The 17,835-nt window shown below is 42.4% G+C and overlaps 1 long non-coding RNA gene and 1 pseudogene across 1 annotated transcript; one reads left to right on the top strand and one right to left on the bottom strand.

The window, feature by feature from the left end:
* The first annotated feature begins 10,292 nt into the window (after window positions 1-10,292).
* LOC109143927 lies at window positions 10,293-11,135 on the top strand (annotated as a pseudogene).
* A 1,063-nt stretch (window positions 11,136-12,198) lies between these two features.
* On the bottom strand, window positions 12,199-17,835 carry LOC109143929. The gene is made up of 3 exons (XR_002044333.2): window positions 17,732-17,835; window positions 17,389-17,519; window positions 12,199-13,815 (listed from the first exon to the last, which is right to left on the bottom strand). It is a non-coding gene; the product is annotated as an uncharacterized LOC109143929 (long non-coding RNA).

Genomic DNA, 17,835 nt, shown 5'->3' with positions numbered 1-17,835 from the left:
GAATCTGGGCTGTGAAATCACACTTAAAGCAAATACACTTAAGTGTTTTGATACTGAAAATGGATACAACCTAATCTGCGAACAGATCCTGAGGCCCCCCCATATGGACATGTGCGTGCCCTTCGCCCTGTTCTACACTGAGATACCACAGTGCAGGCCTGAAAGAAAAGCACTGCTGTTAAAACAAACCTGACAATTTGCTTATCAGAAATTAGATTAAACAATAGAAATATTTTTCAGACCACAAGTCAAGTCAAATGAGTAATTTCAGAATATAAATTTCTATCTAAATACAGATTACTTTCTGCATGTAAATGCTTAGGGTAACGAAGCACACAGATCTGCACACAGCCATACATATACAAATCCCGGGTTGGAAAAATTAATAAAAAGGACTGCATAATATTGAGGCCTAACAAAATAGAAAAATTAAGGTATTTCAGCTAAAAATTTTGGTTTTGCAGCCTCATGAGAAACAGTGTGTAAATAAACAAGCCTGGCTGGTAAACAGAACCCTCTAGCTGTGGAAAGGATTGGATGCAACACAAGGTAGCTTTGTTATATATCAAGGTCTGTCTTTCCCGAAGCAATAGGTCACTTAGATACTTCTCACTCTTGAAACGATGGCTTAATCTTACCCTTGACTTCTACAGCTTGGAGACTTCAGAGGATCAAAAGATCCTGGAATCAAGCAGGTTGGCAGGGGCATCAGGAGGCCTCCAGTGCATTTGCCTGCTCAAAATGGGGTTGGTACTAATTTCAGACCAGGTTTCTCAGGATCCAGCTGGACTTGTAAATCTCCAGGGATGGCACCTGCACAGCCTCTCTGAGTGCTCTGTTCTACCTCTCAGCTGTCTTGGGGGAGAAAAGGTTTCTTTTACCGTGATCTCCAAATGCTTCCAACAAAATTTGACTGGATGACATTTTTGGGTTTTGGCCTCAAAAAGGCAGTGATAGAGGGAACAAAGGAAGACACAGGCATTTGAAACACCATCGGGCCTGTGGGCCAGCTGAGCATGCAAGAGAAAAATACATAGACACCAAGAATGTGCAGGCACCGGCACACTGGCTCAGGCACTGCTTAGGACTAAGCAATGTTTCACAAGAGGTGACCATCATGCCTAGATCCATACCTTCATCTACTCTTCCACTGAACATGCTCAGTGTTGGGTTACTGTGCTGGACAAGGATATCATATGCAAGACTTTTATGCTTGTCTTCCAGTGAAAGGACATAAGAGCAAAGGTTGTCCATGGAAATCTTAGCTTTTTCCCTGAGTTAATCTTCACACAGCATGAGATCTTAAAGAAAGAAAAAGTGCTGCAAATAAAACATACCGAAGACTAACATCTTCTATCTTTCTGTACAAGGCCTCATGGGTATTTTTGGAATTCTTCAATTATTCTATTGTTTCACTTCAAGAAACAATTACAAATCACGTGGGAAAATAAACCGGGAACAAACTTATGTCTTTGGAATATACACATCTGACTTGCAGAGCTGCCATGTACAAGAAGGGTGTGGATTCATCCAGCATGCACCCATCTACACTGTTAGGTCCTGCAGTCATGGGAGTGATACTCCCATGGGGGCAAAGATGTTACACCAAGAGAAAGAAATAGAGGTGTTGGCATCCATCACATTTTAGCAGTCTGAGTTTCCCACTGAGTGCAGGAAGGAAGTGTTCAGTGCAGGAAGGGGAATGAATAGCCGGAAGAACGCATGGTGTAGGTGCTTCAGTGACAAAAATTGCTAAGCTGCCAATGCTCACAGGACAGCTGCACCCTGGGAATTTTATGCAGAATCAAAGGAAAATGAAAGCTTTTGCCAAAGGAAAAACTGTGGGTGTGAATGAAAATACTTGCATGTGTTTTGTCCATGTTTTAAACCACCTTGATGACTACTGGTGAATGCATTTCAATGGTAGGTCCTTAAAATCTCTCAACTGCAAGTATAAAACCCCTCTGTTGGAAAAAGAGGGGAGCAACATAGCAGGAAGGAAGCATGTGGCCAATAAAGTCAGATGATATTTATTGGGGGAATCAAGGGCAATTAGTATCCAATCCCCACTGATGTCCACTATACTTCTGAAAACCTCATATCAGTCAATGTGAAATTTGGCAATCTGACAGATAACATCTTTGAAGTCTTCAGTTATAAGGGACCCGAAACATAATGACAGAGTAATTTCAAAGTCATTCTTCACACAGCATGAAAATTGTTCAAAACTGTTTATAGGGAGATTACACAATGGTTCACATTAAACTTGTGTAAAAATACATGCTAAGGAACATCTAAATTGGAGCAAAGAATTTGAAATAACCTCTTTCTGAGAAAACCTCATTCTGAGGAGAAAAAAGCAACTAGGTTTTGCTGGGAATGACAGCAGGAGGATCCCATTTATTTTCTGACAGAAGGAGGCAATCTCTCACAACTGAATCACATTAAGGTATTTATATTTTGGAAGCAAGCTGGAGACTACATAGCACAGCATAGTCACGCCTGTAAAGCAGGAGAGGCACTCGGAAAAGGGCTATGCTATGGAGGCTTTCCTTGCTGACAGCGTCTGAGAGCAGTTTCTTTGCTGCATAACTTTACTGCTCTATATGAAAAAGTGGCCAGCACAATACATTCTTTGTTCTGTTGTTGCTGGTATAGAATCAGCTTGGGGTTTTTGTTTTTTTTTTTTGTGATTCTTAGATCCTATTAATTGCAATTCTTCTTTCTGTTTCTCCTACTCGGGGTGATGGTTTCCTAGCCCAGTAACATCTCTTTGTATTCCTGTCTCTCCACCAGTAAAAGGCAGAGGGGAAGACTTTTCTCCATTTTCAGATTTTTTAAGGGAACAGGGGTACAATGATCACTCCTCTCATCTCTCCCCCATGGCTGGGCAGAAAAGTGTCCAGTGTCATCACCTGATGCTCCACTCACAGTAAGAAGAATACCTATGTGATCAGTGAGTGAGAAGACAGAGAAGCAGGAAATATTTGCTGATTGCTGCAGGAGAATGTTAGGGCTTGGAAGGGCGGAGTGTGCAGAACAGTCCACCCTTGACACCCTCAGCAGAATCCTGAGGTAGCTTGGGCAGAGCTGACTGGTGCATGCACCCTGGGGATGCCTGGGGTTTCTGTGAGTGTGGTACTGCAGGCAAAGACATGGCTCCAGCCACATTGCCAGAGATGCAGAAACCCAGCATGGAGGCTGGAGGACCTAATGTTCCCCCTCACAAAGCCAGTGGCAGGAAGAAGAATAGGTAGAGAAACCCAGATGCTATCACAGGAGACCTAAGAGACAAAACAATCAGGAAGAAGTATGAAAGGGGATTGGATTATTACATTTAAATACTTCCACAAATCAAAACAGTCATTGCTAAATGGTATTCTCTCTCCTTATAGCAGAGACACATATGAAGAACTTGAAAGGCTGGAAGTACAAACTGGAGAGTCATACTAAAGTCTAAGAGTGATTTCAAATGAGGGCATGATTTGCCATTAGAACAAACTATCAAAGGAATAAGAGGATTTTCTCTCTCTCTCTTCAAATAAGATTGTCCTCCTAGTAATAATTAATAAAAAAACCCCATGCTAAATACAAGTTATGGGAATTCAGAGCTAAAATCTTATGGCCTTCAGTGTACAAAGCCTTGGGGATACAACCTTTTAGATTGTGTTTTCTAGAGGTTGTTCTAGCCTTTACAGCCTATGAATCTGTCCTGCAGATTTGTCTGACAGTATCATCTCATGTTTCTCTGGGACTGTACCAATACTAATTCAATGTCGGTTCAAAAATTCCAAAGGTGAAGAATCTACCATATTACCACGGGCAATTGTTTCAGTAGCTACCCACCCTCACAAAGAATTACTTGTTCTTCACTGCCACCCTGGACTGGCATCTCTTAAGCTATGCTGATGCCAGGAATCTCTTCTAATTAATGGGATCATGGCTATCACTTGTTTTTGTTTAAATACGCTCTCAAATAAACTAGTCAGAGAGAATCTCTAAAGCCTCAAAGCCTTGCAAGGCATGTCACAATGTCTCCCAGTACTCCATTTATTCCTGAAGCTCTTTTCCAGCTACTCACAATTTTTCAAAATCTTTTCCTGAACTACAAACACTAAACCTGAGATGAAGCATTCAAGTAAGATGCCATTTTAATATAATTTGAATTGTAATGCCAGAACAATATCCACTCTTATTCCAAAATACCACACCACAGCAGAAGATTGTTTCTCAAACAATGAATTAAAAAAATAAAAAGAAAACTCTATCTCTTATACATTAACAAGAACTCATCAATAACATGCAGGAAGTCCTTTATCTCGGTGTATAGGGATAAACTGGGACTCTTGACTTCACACCCTTGGTCTCTCCACGACTCCCCATATGCCCTTTGTAGCATGTACAGTTTCCATGATGCAGAGTTCTGAAATTAGTACTATCTGGTACCCAGTCACATGGTAAACAGTGATTTCAACCCTTTCTGTAGACAATGGTGGCTCATATCAGCTGTCACTCAGGCATTTACAAGTCCAAAAGTAATGCTCACACTCAAGGCTGATATTACAATATTTATACAAGAAAGAGTTCAGGAGATTAGATTGTTTATGACAAATAAGCTGAAAGTCATTCATGTGAAGATGAAAGAATCAGGTGGAGAAACAGGACAGTTATGCAATCATTTTAAAAGTTATATTTACTAAACAGTTTGAGCCTGATTCACCATTACATTATTCAGTACTTTATACAAATAATTGCTCATATCTCCAGGTTCACATCTCTTATCATCATGAAAAAGTAAATAATAGCTTCAAATGAGATCTGAGATGAAGTTCAGTGTTGGAAAACATTCAAGTTTTTTTCAGCCTCATCTAAACATTTCCCTCTCAAGATAATAACTTTCCTACCTATTCACAGAAGTTTGCAAATATTTAATTCGAAATCAAATCTGGAATGCTTATGCTTTTGAAAGTGCTTTCTTTCAGAAAAAGAGAAGCCTGGAACCAGTGTAAAGATCACATCTCTGAAACAAGGTGAAAGTCCACACAGGCCAGTCAGCACAAGAGTCAAAACCTTTTGAAGAGAAGATCAAATAAAACATGCAAATACTGGCACTACTCTGCAATCATAAAATCATAAAATTATAGAATTATTTGTATTGGAAGGAACCTTTAGAGATCATCTAGTTCCAAACCTCTTGTCATGAGGGTGCCTCCCTCTAGACCAGATCCCCATTTAACCTGGTTTTGCCCCAAGGATGGGGCACCCACAGCTTCTCTAGGCAACCCGTTCCAGTGTCTCACCACTCTCACAGTAAAGGATTTCTTCCTTAAATTTAATCTAAACCCTTCCCCTTTCTGTTAAAAGGCATTCTCCCTTGTGCTATCGCTACCTGTCATAACAGGGTCACAGCAGGGTTATTGCAGCAAGCACTACACACCAGAAAACTGAGTCATCCCATAAAATCTTCAATGTCCACACCATGGTTACACCAGCACCTCTAGGTGCACAGGCAGTGAAATCCCTGTTTTAAGACACACAAGAATAAGCCATTCTTCCATCTCCAAAGGAAGAGGAGATTTGTGCCAGCCCCTTCTTGAGAGCTGGCTATCACATTCAAGGAAGTGCAGGAAGTGCTTTATTGCCTGGTTATCTGGGGACTATAAAATGCTCCAGATCACACACCAGGTTGGGTATTTTTATAAACCATAATCAAAAGGAGCACACAGTTGGACATAGGCTTCTTCATGTATAGCATCACAGAATCATTAAGGTTGGAAAAGACCTCCAAGATCCCCAAGTCCAACCTCTGACTGAACACTACCATGATGTCTAAACCATAGCACTAAGTGCCATGTCCAGTTGTTCCTTGAACACCTCCAGGGACGGTGACTCCTGCAACTCCCTGGGCAGTCCATTCCAATGTCTAATCATCCCTTAAGTGAAGAAATTCTTCCTAATGTCCAAGCTGAACCTCCCCTGGCACAGCTTGAAGCCATTTCCACCTGTCCTATCACTGGTTGCCTGGGAGAAGAGGCCAATCCCCACCTTGCTACAGGCAGCTGTAGAGCACAAGTTGTAGAGGTCCTTTCAGGTGGTTGTAGACAGTGATAAGGTTGCCCCCGAGCCTCCTTTTCTCCAGATTAAACACCCCCAGCTCCCTCAGCTGCTCCTCACATGACTTAATCTCTAGACCCCTGTGAGTAAGATTCATGTTCCTTCTCTGGACACACCCCAGCACCTCAATGTCTTCCTTGCAGTGAGGGACCCAGAACTGAACACAGCACCTGACATGTGGCCTCAACAGCGCTGAGTACAGGGGGACAATCACTGCCCTGGTCCTGCTGGCCACACTAGTGCTGATACAGGCCAGAACGCCATTTGCCTTCTTGGCCAACAGCACACTCTGGATCATGGTCAGCTGGCTCTTGAACAGCACCCCCAGATCCTTTTCTGCCAAGCAGTTTCCCAGCCTCTCTTCCCCAGACCTGGAGTGCTGTGTGGGGTTGTTACCCAAGTGCAAGACCTGGCACTTGGCCTCATTGAGCCTTCTGAAGTTGACTTCAGCCCATCAATCCAGCCTCTCCAGATCTCTCTACAAAGCCTTTCCTCTGATTTCTGGACTAGCCATGTCAGCAGAAAAGTGTATCAGTCATGTAATATGGCCAGGGTAGTTGTCTGTCAGTCATGCAATCCTTTTCTCCAGCAAAACCCTCCTCCAACTGGGTTGCCCTCACAAGCGGATGGTCTTAAATATCTCTCCCAGCCACAAGACTCATTTGAGCCCCAGTGGCACAGTCCTTGCTCTTCTCAGAGCCAGGTCCATCCATGCAGAAGGGACAACAGGTCCCACCAACCTCCCAGTTTGGAGAGCATGGGTACATTTGCATTCCTTGAGAGGCAAGGGTTTGGTCTCAGCTCCCAGCATCCACCAAGCTCTCTACAGAGAAGCTCCTGCCAGTTCAAAACCCTGCTCTTTCCCCATCCTGCTCCCCATCTCCCACCTCTCCTGTGCTGTGCTGTGGGACTTGGAGGATGGGAAATCCTTCAGACAGGCACTGAGCTGCCTCTCCCTGCCTGAGCACTGCTGGCCTGCCTCCCTCACTGAGGGCTGGAAGCAACCACAGCAATCCACTCCAGCCAAACTGGGCAGGTTACAGGTAGTCCCAGTTGATTTTGTGAGTGAGACAGGGTAGGTGCCTATGTCCCAAGTAGGTGTTGGAGGCCAGATGGGAGGACAGGTGACACTGGGACAGCCCCGCTACTGGGGACATGGCAGGTAGTCTGCAGGTAGGTGAGAGGGGGCAGAGCTGCTCTCATTTAGCACCGTGCAGCCCATGCTGTCTTCACCTGGCAGAAACCTGGGAACAGAGTGAGAACATTCCTACAACCTGCCTGATAGCCCATGTGGGCTTTCCCAGCCCATGTCACTGCACAAGCCTGTGGAATTTAAAAGCAAACTCTGCCAGCTGGAGTAAGGTATTTAAGAAAACAGCTGTGAAGAGGAGAGAAGACAACACTAAAGGCTTATAGGTAAAATGCATATTTTGATTTAAAGGTAGGAACTTGGAGGCAGGGCAAAGTGGAGAGAGATGAGCAAAGGGTTATACAAGATGATGAAGTATGGAACAAATTAAACTTATCTGGGATGCATCCAACACTTGAATTAAATCCACATGCTCTTTCTGCATGAAAATATCTCCTGAATTACAAAGGGTAAGGGAAGGAGGGCTCACATCTTGATCCTTGAGTATATCATTTGTGTCTTTTAAATCTAAGTCAGTTGAAGAGTTGAACACTGTGAGCCAAATTCTATTTAATTTATTCAGCAACACATCTGTGTGAAATATAGTCCAATTACTGGCACTAGGTTACTCTGCCATGGCTGCAGCCATTTGGCTTTTATTTCCAGCAGGCTGTAATTAAATTATCACAATGCAGAAGGAGACAAGTTTCCCTTATACGTGACTACAATTAAAGACATGCAATCACAACATTTTTTAAAGTGACTCCAATCAATTGGTTACAGTAAAGAACACCATGTAATAAAGCAGTGACTCCTCCATTAGGACTGAAAGAGGGTTTCTATTTCAATAATCTAGTTCCCTTCTAGTACGAGTTCTGCATTTGGATAATTTATTTAAAGTTCATTATGTGTCTACAGCATATATCATTTGCCCTCAGCTTGGGCTGCAGAAGTGCCATTATGGCCAATTACTTAGTGTGATAAAATCTGCCACAAGTACAAACTGTTCCTTAATTAGATTTAAGTTTTGTCTAAATTCTATTTGTAATTCAGGCAGCAAAATAACAAGGCCAATAGCAAAGACTTGCTGTCTCCTTCCTTTGGTCCGTGCTGTAACCTGCTGTTATCTTAGGGCAGTCCAGAACTGGAACCCCACACACACATGCTTTTCTTGCAATACTTGTCCTCACTTTGTGTTTCCATAACCAGTGCAGGGCTTGGGAGTTGGTCTGGCTTCTGAGGGAGTTCCTTGACCTGAATCCAGCCATAACATATAGCACACTGATAGTGAAGGCCCCCAAAGCCCCTAAGGGCCAGTGGCTGCCAGCAGGGACCACACGGTTGGTGGAGTGCCACTGATGTGCTTTTTGGTGATCACAGGCGTTTGCCCTCTGGCCTCTATAGTTTGCTGCAACAGCACTCTGGTTGATGGTAAACAAGCTGCTGACAGAATGAAAGTCTCACAAAACCACAAAGAAAGTGGTGTGGGGAGCAGCGCCCGGCCATGCCCTTCAGCTCGCTCAATAGCTGTGCACTGTAAGGAGCGGGATGTGCACAGCCCTGGCGCTCCCGGCGTCAGAGAGCACAGCCCAGCTACTGCAGGGTGGGGCCGCTGCTGTCAGCCCAGTTTAGCCATTAGCCACAGCAGAGGCTTCAAGTTTGTTTGGGAATGACGGCATCTGTGCACAACAGTGAATTAGGACCACTGGGTTAATCCAAACCACTCCTGCGCCATCCCCAGCCATGACAAGAGGTTTAAAACTGATTCGCTCTTTAAAAAACCATTGCCAGTGTTTGGCATTCGTCTTCTCAAGCTCCACCTACAGTTTTCAAAGTATTTTAAATATGTTTGAACCAAGCGTTCTACACAAATTTGAATTAGAATCCTGCAACCTTTCTCTCTGCGATCTCAAAAGTGAGGGTAGAAGCTACAGCAAGAAAATTCAGAGTGAAACAAGAAATAGAAGCAGTGATTCAGTAGGATCCATTTTAACAGGATCCAGGCCACAGTAATTTGAGAATAGGCATCATCCTATAAGAAGTTGCATTTCTCTGGAAAAAATTGTGCTAGAGATGTATTCATTTTTTTCCAGCAGAACACTTGCTCCATTTTAGAAGAAGGCACTTCTTCACAGAAAATGCATTTATTGAATGCCATGTTAACAGTTAATTGCTATGTGCATCAGTGACCATCTATTTTCTGTTGTAGAGATTGTATACCAGGCTGTCTTTACTTTCCTCGAATCCTGCTCATGTCCCATATTGTATCTTGCAATTGGCTGCTTTACAAAATTGGATTAATTTATTCTGATGTTTCAGAAAATTTCTATCTGAGACTAATGTCAAAGCAAAACACCATTTAAAAATTTTACAGGGATGGAAATTTACATAGCAGCTAATGACAAGCCTAAAAATAACTTATTTCTTGGCAACATCAATCTTGTTAATGAACTAAAATAATGAAATATTCCTCTATCAGTGGTTTCCAAAAAAGCAAGAAGAAAAATGTTAACCAACTCCAGCAGCAAAAGGAATGTGAAAACATTCCAACATCCGCTCTGTGGTTTTTTTTTTTTACTTAACCAACAAAGCTCCAAATGCCTTTTATGGAACAGTTATGTTCTGGACATTACCCTCTATACTTTTGGTCAGTAGCACCACACAACTAATCTGTCCTTTTTCTCCATTTGACCCCTGATGAGAGCAGAAAGTGAACTTTGTATACCGGGTGACACACATCAAACACTGTGGGCCTGGGAATCCCTTGTATTACAGCTTCATTGTGCCTATGCAGGTCCTTTCCTGAAAATATGTATTTTAAAATAAAATTGGATCTATATAGATATGACAAAAGGCTTCTAGATCAAGATCAATTCTTATCAACACAGCAAGGTCTTTCTTTATTCATAAAAGCCACTTTAATAGGAGCACTGATGAGCAGTTGAAAGGAAACACCTGATTCTAAGTTGTTTTTAATGAGATATGAGGAGGTCTTACCTGTCAGTGAACACTAAACATTTCTCCCTTCCTTAACAGCTAAGGAGAAAACATGAACACAACAAATGACAACTTAGCCAACTCCTTCACCCAGCAAAACACTGAGGGTGATTTTCCCAAATGCACTGCGTGGAAGTTGGTCTGAAGACTTTGTAACTCCACATTATGTATAACATGATCTTCCTGGTGGGCTTCCCAGAAAGCTTCATTGTCATTTGTGTTTACAGCTTCAAGACGAGGCCTTGAAAGAGCAGCAGCACAATCAGGCTGAACCTGGCACTCACAGACCTGCTCTTCCTCACCTGCCTTCCCTTCCTGGTACACTGTCTGGGATACACTAACACTGGGGAGCACTCCATTTTTGGTGAATTCATGTGCAAGTTCATCTGCTTCAGCTTCCATTTCAAATTGTACAGCAGCATCCTCTTCCTCACCTGCTTCAGCGCCTTCCACTACAAGGTGATGGTTCACACAATGAAGTTCTTCCGCATCCAGAGGAAGTGGTGAACAGTGGTGGCTTGCACAACCATTTGTTGTGAGATTGGTTGATCTCACTGGAAGCTGTCAGCCCTGTCAACTTCTTGATCTCTTCAAAAGGGACACAAAACATAAGGTCCTTATGCCTTAACCTTACCAGCTCTGAAACCCTGGGCACAATCAGGTGGCTGCTGACCAGCCTGGCCTTCTTCTTGCCCTTGCTGATGGTGATTCTGTGCTATGCACTCGTCATTTGTATCTTGGCCACTGACCCCACAACAGAAGGCTCTCAAGACTTGCTGTTGTCCTCCTGATGGTCTTCTATGTGGGCTTCTTCCCCTTCCACATCTTTTGGGTGACTCTGTTGCCTAAGATCAGAAGGAAAACTTTCCAAACAATATTAGAATTGATAACATAAACAGCAATCTTTTAACGAAATCTTTCATTAAAGCAACAGCTCAGGTTAACTACACTTGTGTCCAGTCAGCTGTAACATGGAGAACAAATCCACTCTGCTTACTGTGTCTCTTGGCCACTGGCTCCACTCAACATGTGTGGCAACCTATCACTTTATGTCATGGTGGGAGACATTTTCAAGCAAGCCATGTTCTTTCCTCAAGGTGTAAGTGGAGCAAATATATCCAGGAGCAAGTAGTCCAGCAGCAAAACTTACGCGACCAAGTCAGAAATCACGTTAAAGTTGTGAAGGACTCCCTTGAAGTAAATTCCAGCAAACCCAGGATGGCTTTGGTGCTGTAAGCTCCTGCAAAGGCAGCTGTGTTGGTATGATAGCAAGAATTGCAGCTAACTTTGCCCTCTCCCTGCAGTAGAGTACTTGTCAAAAAGCTGTCTTGGGAGCAGGTTTATATACACCTCTCTTAGCAACCAAAGAAAACAGCATAAAAGACAAGATTGTAAGCTACCTTGAAGGTGAAACTTAAAACCATCCAGCCAGACTGTTCCCAAAGACATTTGGGAAACACAGGGTTCTCTAGCTCTGGGCTTTGCTATTGATTACAAAAACATGGAGAGCTTAGTCTGGACATGAGAACAACTTCCACTGATTTCAGTGTTGTCACTGATGTAGTGCTTTGTTTATTACAGCCTAAGTAAAACACAGCAGATATTGTCAGGGTTGGTGAAACCACTGAATTACACACTTAGGAAGCTCCTATAAAAATCAGATGTTTTCAGATTGGATGGACCAAATGAACTTTATCATAAGGCACTGAGCAATTTAATGGTGAAATCTCAGAGCTGGCCTAGGGGAGGATGAGGAGAATATGAGAGGAGGACATACATGGTGAATACGAGGATATGTAAGTATATATAGAAGTGTGTGTGTACATATATATATATATATATAAATACATATAAGTGTATATATAAAATAGAACCATAGAATGGCTTGGGTTGGAAAGGACCTTAAAGACCATCAAGTTCCAACCTCCCTGCCCTAGGCAGGGACACCTTCCACTAAACCAGGTTACTTAGAGCCCCATCCATTCTATTCTTGACCTTATATAAAAATGCGTGTGTGTGTGTGTGTGTGTGTGTATGTAAGTCTACAGAAGATGATTACAGATGTGTACCAGCCTGTATGAATCTATCAGCTGTGTATAATCCCAGATCATTCTGATTTCCTACTACAACAAATTGACAGGCTTGTACATGAAGAATAAGATGATGTCATATATCTTGACTCCAGAAGAAGTTTTGATTACCTGAGATGATCCTTTTGTGTGTAAACTAAGGAAACAGTCTGGAGGAAACTGCTTTTGCTAGTTTCAGAGTTTATGCTCAGAGTCAAGATATTAGTGATTTACTATCAGAGCAGGGGGAGCCACTGAGTGGGCATTTGACTGGTCTGTCCTGGGTTCAGGGGTATTTAGTGTTTTCATTATCAAGTTGGATGATGAAATAAAGTCTGGTTCTTATATTTACAAATTTACATGAAGCCGAGAGGACAAAATTAAGCTGACAAATTTCAACTATGATCTGTAGAGACATAGGGTGCTACTAAACAGTGACAGGTGCAAAGTTCTATGTTTAAGTAGAAATAATGAATTGTGCAAGCACAAAAGGAGAAAAAAAAGAAACCATTATTTAGGTAGCAGTTTTGTAGAAAAAGATCTGTGGTTACCATGAATCATAGGCTGGACAGGAGCTGACAGTTTCAGTGGGCTGACAGTGTCTACTGTGGCAAAAAGAGCAGTATAAATAAAATATAGTGTTTATGATGCCTTGCAGATATTTAAAATACTTTGTTAAAGGACCATCCATCAGATATGTCTTTCAGAAGCACTGCCACACACCTTTTGACATGTTTTCTAGTTTAATTTCTCCTCTTCTGCACTGTTGTCAAAGGCCAAATTTTACAGGTTGCCACTAGATAGTGATCAATCATGGTCAAGCTACCTGTTTTCACATATGCATAGTTAATTCAAACCCGAAAGTTAGACAAACACACAAGGTGATTCACACAAAAGAAATTTTTTCTGACATAGATTCATAACATCCCAACTCTCCAACAGGGGCAAAATGTACAAACACGCTGCACAAATTCTCTTCCTCTTCCACATCAGTGAAAGAACAAGATGTGTCTACCACTTAGACATATACATCTGAAGGAGTGGATTAAAGATTATCTTTTTTGCTCTGTCAGAGCATTTTTAATTCTTGTTCTCAGAAGCTCTTTGTTCTCAAGCCCAAGCTGAGCTTATCACACACAAGCAGAAGCTCTTCAATATAACTACATGTACAATGTAAAATGAAGCAGCTGAAGGTAAGAATTGTGAAATGGAAGTTTTTAAGGCTTTCCACCTCTAACAGCAAGAGTGACAGTCTCACAGTGTCAGTGACTTGGAGAGGGGCTACATTTTTGCCCCCTCCTCTCTTTCCTTAATATAGATGTTACTTGGTTGCCTTCTTCCTATCTCACCTGCTCATCCACCATGTCGCTTCATTTAGTTTGGGCTAAACTAGCTGATTTTAAAGTGCCGAAGTAGATTAGGGCATGGTCCTGGAGCTGTAGTTGACTGGTGGGGAAAGTACCTCCAGGAGAAGGGCAGTCATGTCTCCCAGTAGCATGGCTGGGTCTGGAAGAGGAGAAAAGTTCAACCTTAACACAGACACTTTTAAAGCACTCAAGGACTGCTCAGGTGCTCTGCAGGACTGAGAGATCATTATCTCATGCAACTCATTCCTTCTGCTTACTGTGAAGCTTGATAGCTTCTATTTTTAGCTGCTGTTAAGTTTACAGCTGAAACAAGGATAAGTGCTTCAATTGCAGTAAACAGGAGACACTTTTCAAGCTCTATACACAGTGTGACAACATAGCTACATAAATTACTACACTATTGCAGGCTAATTCACACCATAGCTATGCTCCAGTAAGCAGGCTTCTATCAAAAGTCTTTGCTAGGTTTGTCTGCAAGGACAGCCATGTCAGCTCAAGTACCCACCAACAGGCTGCTCTCTGTCTGGGACTGCAGAGGGACCAAGAGAATAGCTCTGCAAGGTAAACCTCTCAAGGGAATGTCAACTCTGATGACATTAAAGGTGACACTTTGGAGCTGCCAACTGTTTTTGTAGACAAGTCAAGCCTTATTCCTCACAGTGAATATTCCTCATGTACTGTCGCAGATTGCAGCAGAGCTATTTTCTATCTTTCTTTGTCCAGGCAGGCAATCAACAATTTTTTTTTCCTTTTCTCCCCAGTTCACATGTTCCCAAAAGAAACGAAAGCAAAAAGGCCTTCCTTATATTCAAACCTCCCAGAGAGCAAAAATACTGACAGTAATGTTCTGCATAAAAGAGAATTCACAAAATCTGTCCTAATCTGGCTGCTCTGCAGAACACCTAAGGAGACAGTTGTGTAGCAGACTGCATGTAGCATCAAAATGAATAGCTTGGTGAAGAGCTAGTGGAGGGAAAGCCTAAAATAGCTTGGGAATGGTCTACTCTGACAATGTCTGTGTTGGATATTGCCGTGACAGAAGGCTTCAATTTTGTCCCAATGTAATGGTATATCTATATATATGCAGCTGGGGTGCTGCTGCAGCAGCTGTGCAGTGTAACAGTGCACAGAGCCACACGAAGTGCAGAGCAATGCCAGGCTCACCACTGAGTCATTTAGACCTCACACAGATGCTGCCATTTTGCTGATAAGGCTAAGTGAGCAAAATGAACTTTGAATGACTGCTTCCATCTGCCAATATTTTCTGCTCTGAAAATGCAGGTTGAGTGACCCTAAACTTTAAAGCAGCAAACAACAAATGAGGGCATCACTGTTGAAGTCCTACCAGTTCTGAACTCAGTCTGCTTTTCCCTGCCACCAGAAAAGGAGAAGAGATGCAAAGGAAAATACTTTGTGAGCTCCCTTATGTTTTGTGACAGTAGTCATTCAACAGTGCCAGCTGATGCCACTTCAATGTAAATGTCACACAATTGAGTCAAGGACACGGAAAACCCATTTATGCTAAAGAAAATGTATTTCAATGCCTGTTTTTTAAATAGCATCTGGAATAGAGCTTCTGACTAAGGTGTTTTTCTGACTTGATGCCCTAGCCTACAGGGTGCCATGGTAGATGGCAGAGTGAGTTGGATGCCTCCTAATGCAGGAGAAAAAATTGCATTCCTGCTTTCAGTCAGAGCTGTACTTTGGAGAAAATCAGAAGAAGACATTTAAAGTTGGTAAACCAAGCTGCATATCTTTCCAAAATAAAATTTAAACTGAAATGCTGATTTTTTAAAATACACAGAGGAAACCATTTTTCAGAGCTGCTGCAGGAAAGTATAATAAACAGCATGTTTGGTTCATCCTTGCTGGATCTTCAAAAGGTATTTGAATTATAAGGTGGGTTATCTTCTAAGATTACTCCTTAGTTTCTTTACTACCCAAAATGGTTGATATCACTGATTTCTGAACCAAAAGAGAGATGGATGCCTGGAAACTACAGTACCAGTGATGCTCTCCACTCTTAAAAGAAAAACAAAAGTTCTGAGCTTCTGTATTTGTTTTTTTAAAAAAGGAAAAGCATGATTTTCAAATTACTTTGTGAATTTCCTTCTATTTTGTAAAATAGTGCAAGAAGATATGGTGAAGCAGAAAGAAATGCAACTTTGCATGCAGACAGACAATGACTTACTGAATACTAATAAAGCAAGCTAGAAAGTATAGCTCCTGGAGTAATCTTCCTTCATGCGTTTTTTTTTTAAATACAGTTCTGTTTCCAGCGTGATCCCTGCTACCCAAGCCAGCAAAGCTGATAGCAGGTTACTCCTTTCCCTTTCCCTTCACTGCATCCCGCTTAAGACCCATTCAGTTGCTTAAGACCCATCAGCTTTCTGGGAAAGTGATTAGGAAATAGATTTTTTCCCTTCTAACAGTTCTGCTAAAATCTTTGTGATTCCCATTTGCCCCTGAATGGCACAAGATAATTGGCTGCATCATAGGGCCTTTTCACGACAACTTCTGTGCATTTGTCAGAATTGGTGCACTATCGCACCAATTCTTGCACTGTTTTTTGCTGGCAGATCTGTGACAAAGTGTTTTGATATTACCACGAGAACACCCTGTGATATTTGCACATCTCTCCTCTAGTTTTCAAGGACTTTCATGATGCAGCCACTGGGCAAAGTGATGCCCTGGACCTGCAGCTGACCAGGCTAGACAACATCTTCTCTGTAGGTGCCTCAAAGGGTATCCAAGGTAAAAACTCCAGCTCTGCTCTGGTTACAGATCTGTACAGCTGGACCAAAAAAAGGAGGGGACTTGGCACAAAGCAGGAAAGCATTATGAGTGGATTTATTTCCAGCCCCAAATGATCCCAGAGGGGCAATTTTCCACTGAGTGAGCCAGGCTGGCCCAATCTCTTATGGCCTCAGAAATGAAGAAGACCTAGCAGACAGTGGCACACAAATGCACTGTGCAACAATTTCAAGCAATAGGTCTTTTTGGAAATTCTCTTTTGCCTTCAATTCATGATATTTTTTATCAACAGAAAGTTATCTTAACAGACAAGGCAGCAGCACCTGCCTAGAGGAGTTTCCTCACATTACCTTTCTGCTAGTAAGCTGCTCTGAGATATTTATATATCATCCCTATTTTACAGGTGATGAAACTGAAGCACAGGGGAGTTAAGTGACTTGCCTCCAGTCACAAAGCAAATTAGCAGCCAAGCGGGGAAGAGATCAGTTCTCAGCCCAGAGCTTTTACAAAGTGCATTTTAGGCTTAGGGAAAGATTTTCAAGGGAGTCTTGATTGCTCAGTGGTGGCACTTCAGTAATAAAATTTGAGTTAGAGCAGTGTCTACACTACTCAGGCCCTACTTCATCCCCATCAGACTCTGTATCTGTGGAAGGACCACTCCTGTTTTCTTTCAGAGAAGGTTTCGGGGGACCAGCTCACCAAAGTTATTTTGCTACCACTGTGTGTGATCTTAGCCAAGAGCCAGTAATTAACAGCTGTATTCATCCCATTTACAGGTTTCTATCAAGTATTTTCTAATTTGCAGGTTAACACAAAATATTAGCAGTACACAGGGAAACCTTCCAGGCTGAAATGTGTGCACAGGTCGGGAGGTTGTTCTTTGTGGGGCACAAAGGTCAGAAATAGGTTACATAATTAGCCAGCTGCCTTCACCCAGGGGAAGGATACCACGACTCACCATGTATGTGTGCCAGCTCCGGGAGAGCACATGGATCTGGCTATCATTCCTCAGAGCTGGGCCAGGCCCCTCCCTGGAGACACTAATACACATCCAGCAGCCCATGTTCTGCCTTTGGAACTTCTCTTCTCCTGGGAGAAGAGCAAATGGAATTAAGACGTAGATTTATCATACATCTTCTAAATTTCCATCCTTACTTTGACTCAGCATAATTAATACAGCTATACTTGCTTAGCAGAGCTAGATACTTGTCAGCAAACGCCAGTGAAAAACTAAATCTGTCCCTCTACCATAACAAAATCCCAGCAAACATAATCCCCACCCTTTTAGCCAAAATCCAAACCTGAATGTCACTGAGATTAGGGAAGGACAGGAATGGGGCATCGTCTTTGCTGGAAACACCCATGAAGATTGGACGCGCTGTAATTCCAGGCTGTGCCCAAGGGA

The sequence above is a fragment of the Corvus cornix genome, chromosome 1, assembly GCF_000738735.6.
Source record: "Corvus cornix cornix isolate S_Up_H32 chromosome 1, ASM73873v5, whole genome shotgun sequence".
In the NCBI taxonomy this organism is placed as follows: domain Eukaryota; kingdom Metazoa; phylum Chordata; class Aves; order Passeriformes; family Corvidae; genus Corvus; species Corvus cornix.
The sequence above is the reverse complement of the archived record's forward strand: the minus strand, read 5'-3'. Positions and strand labels throughout refer to the sequence as shown.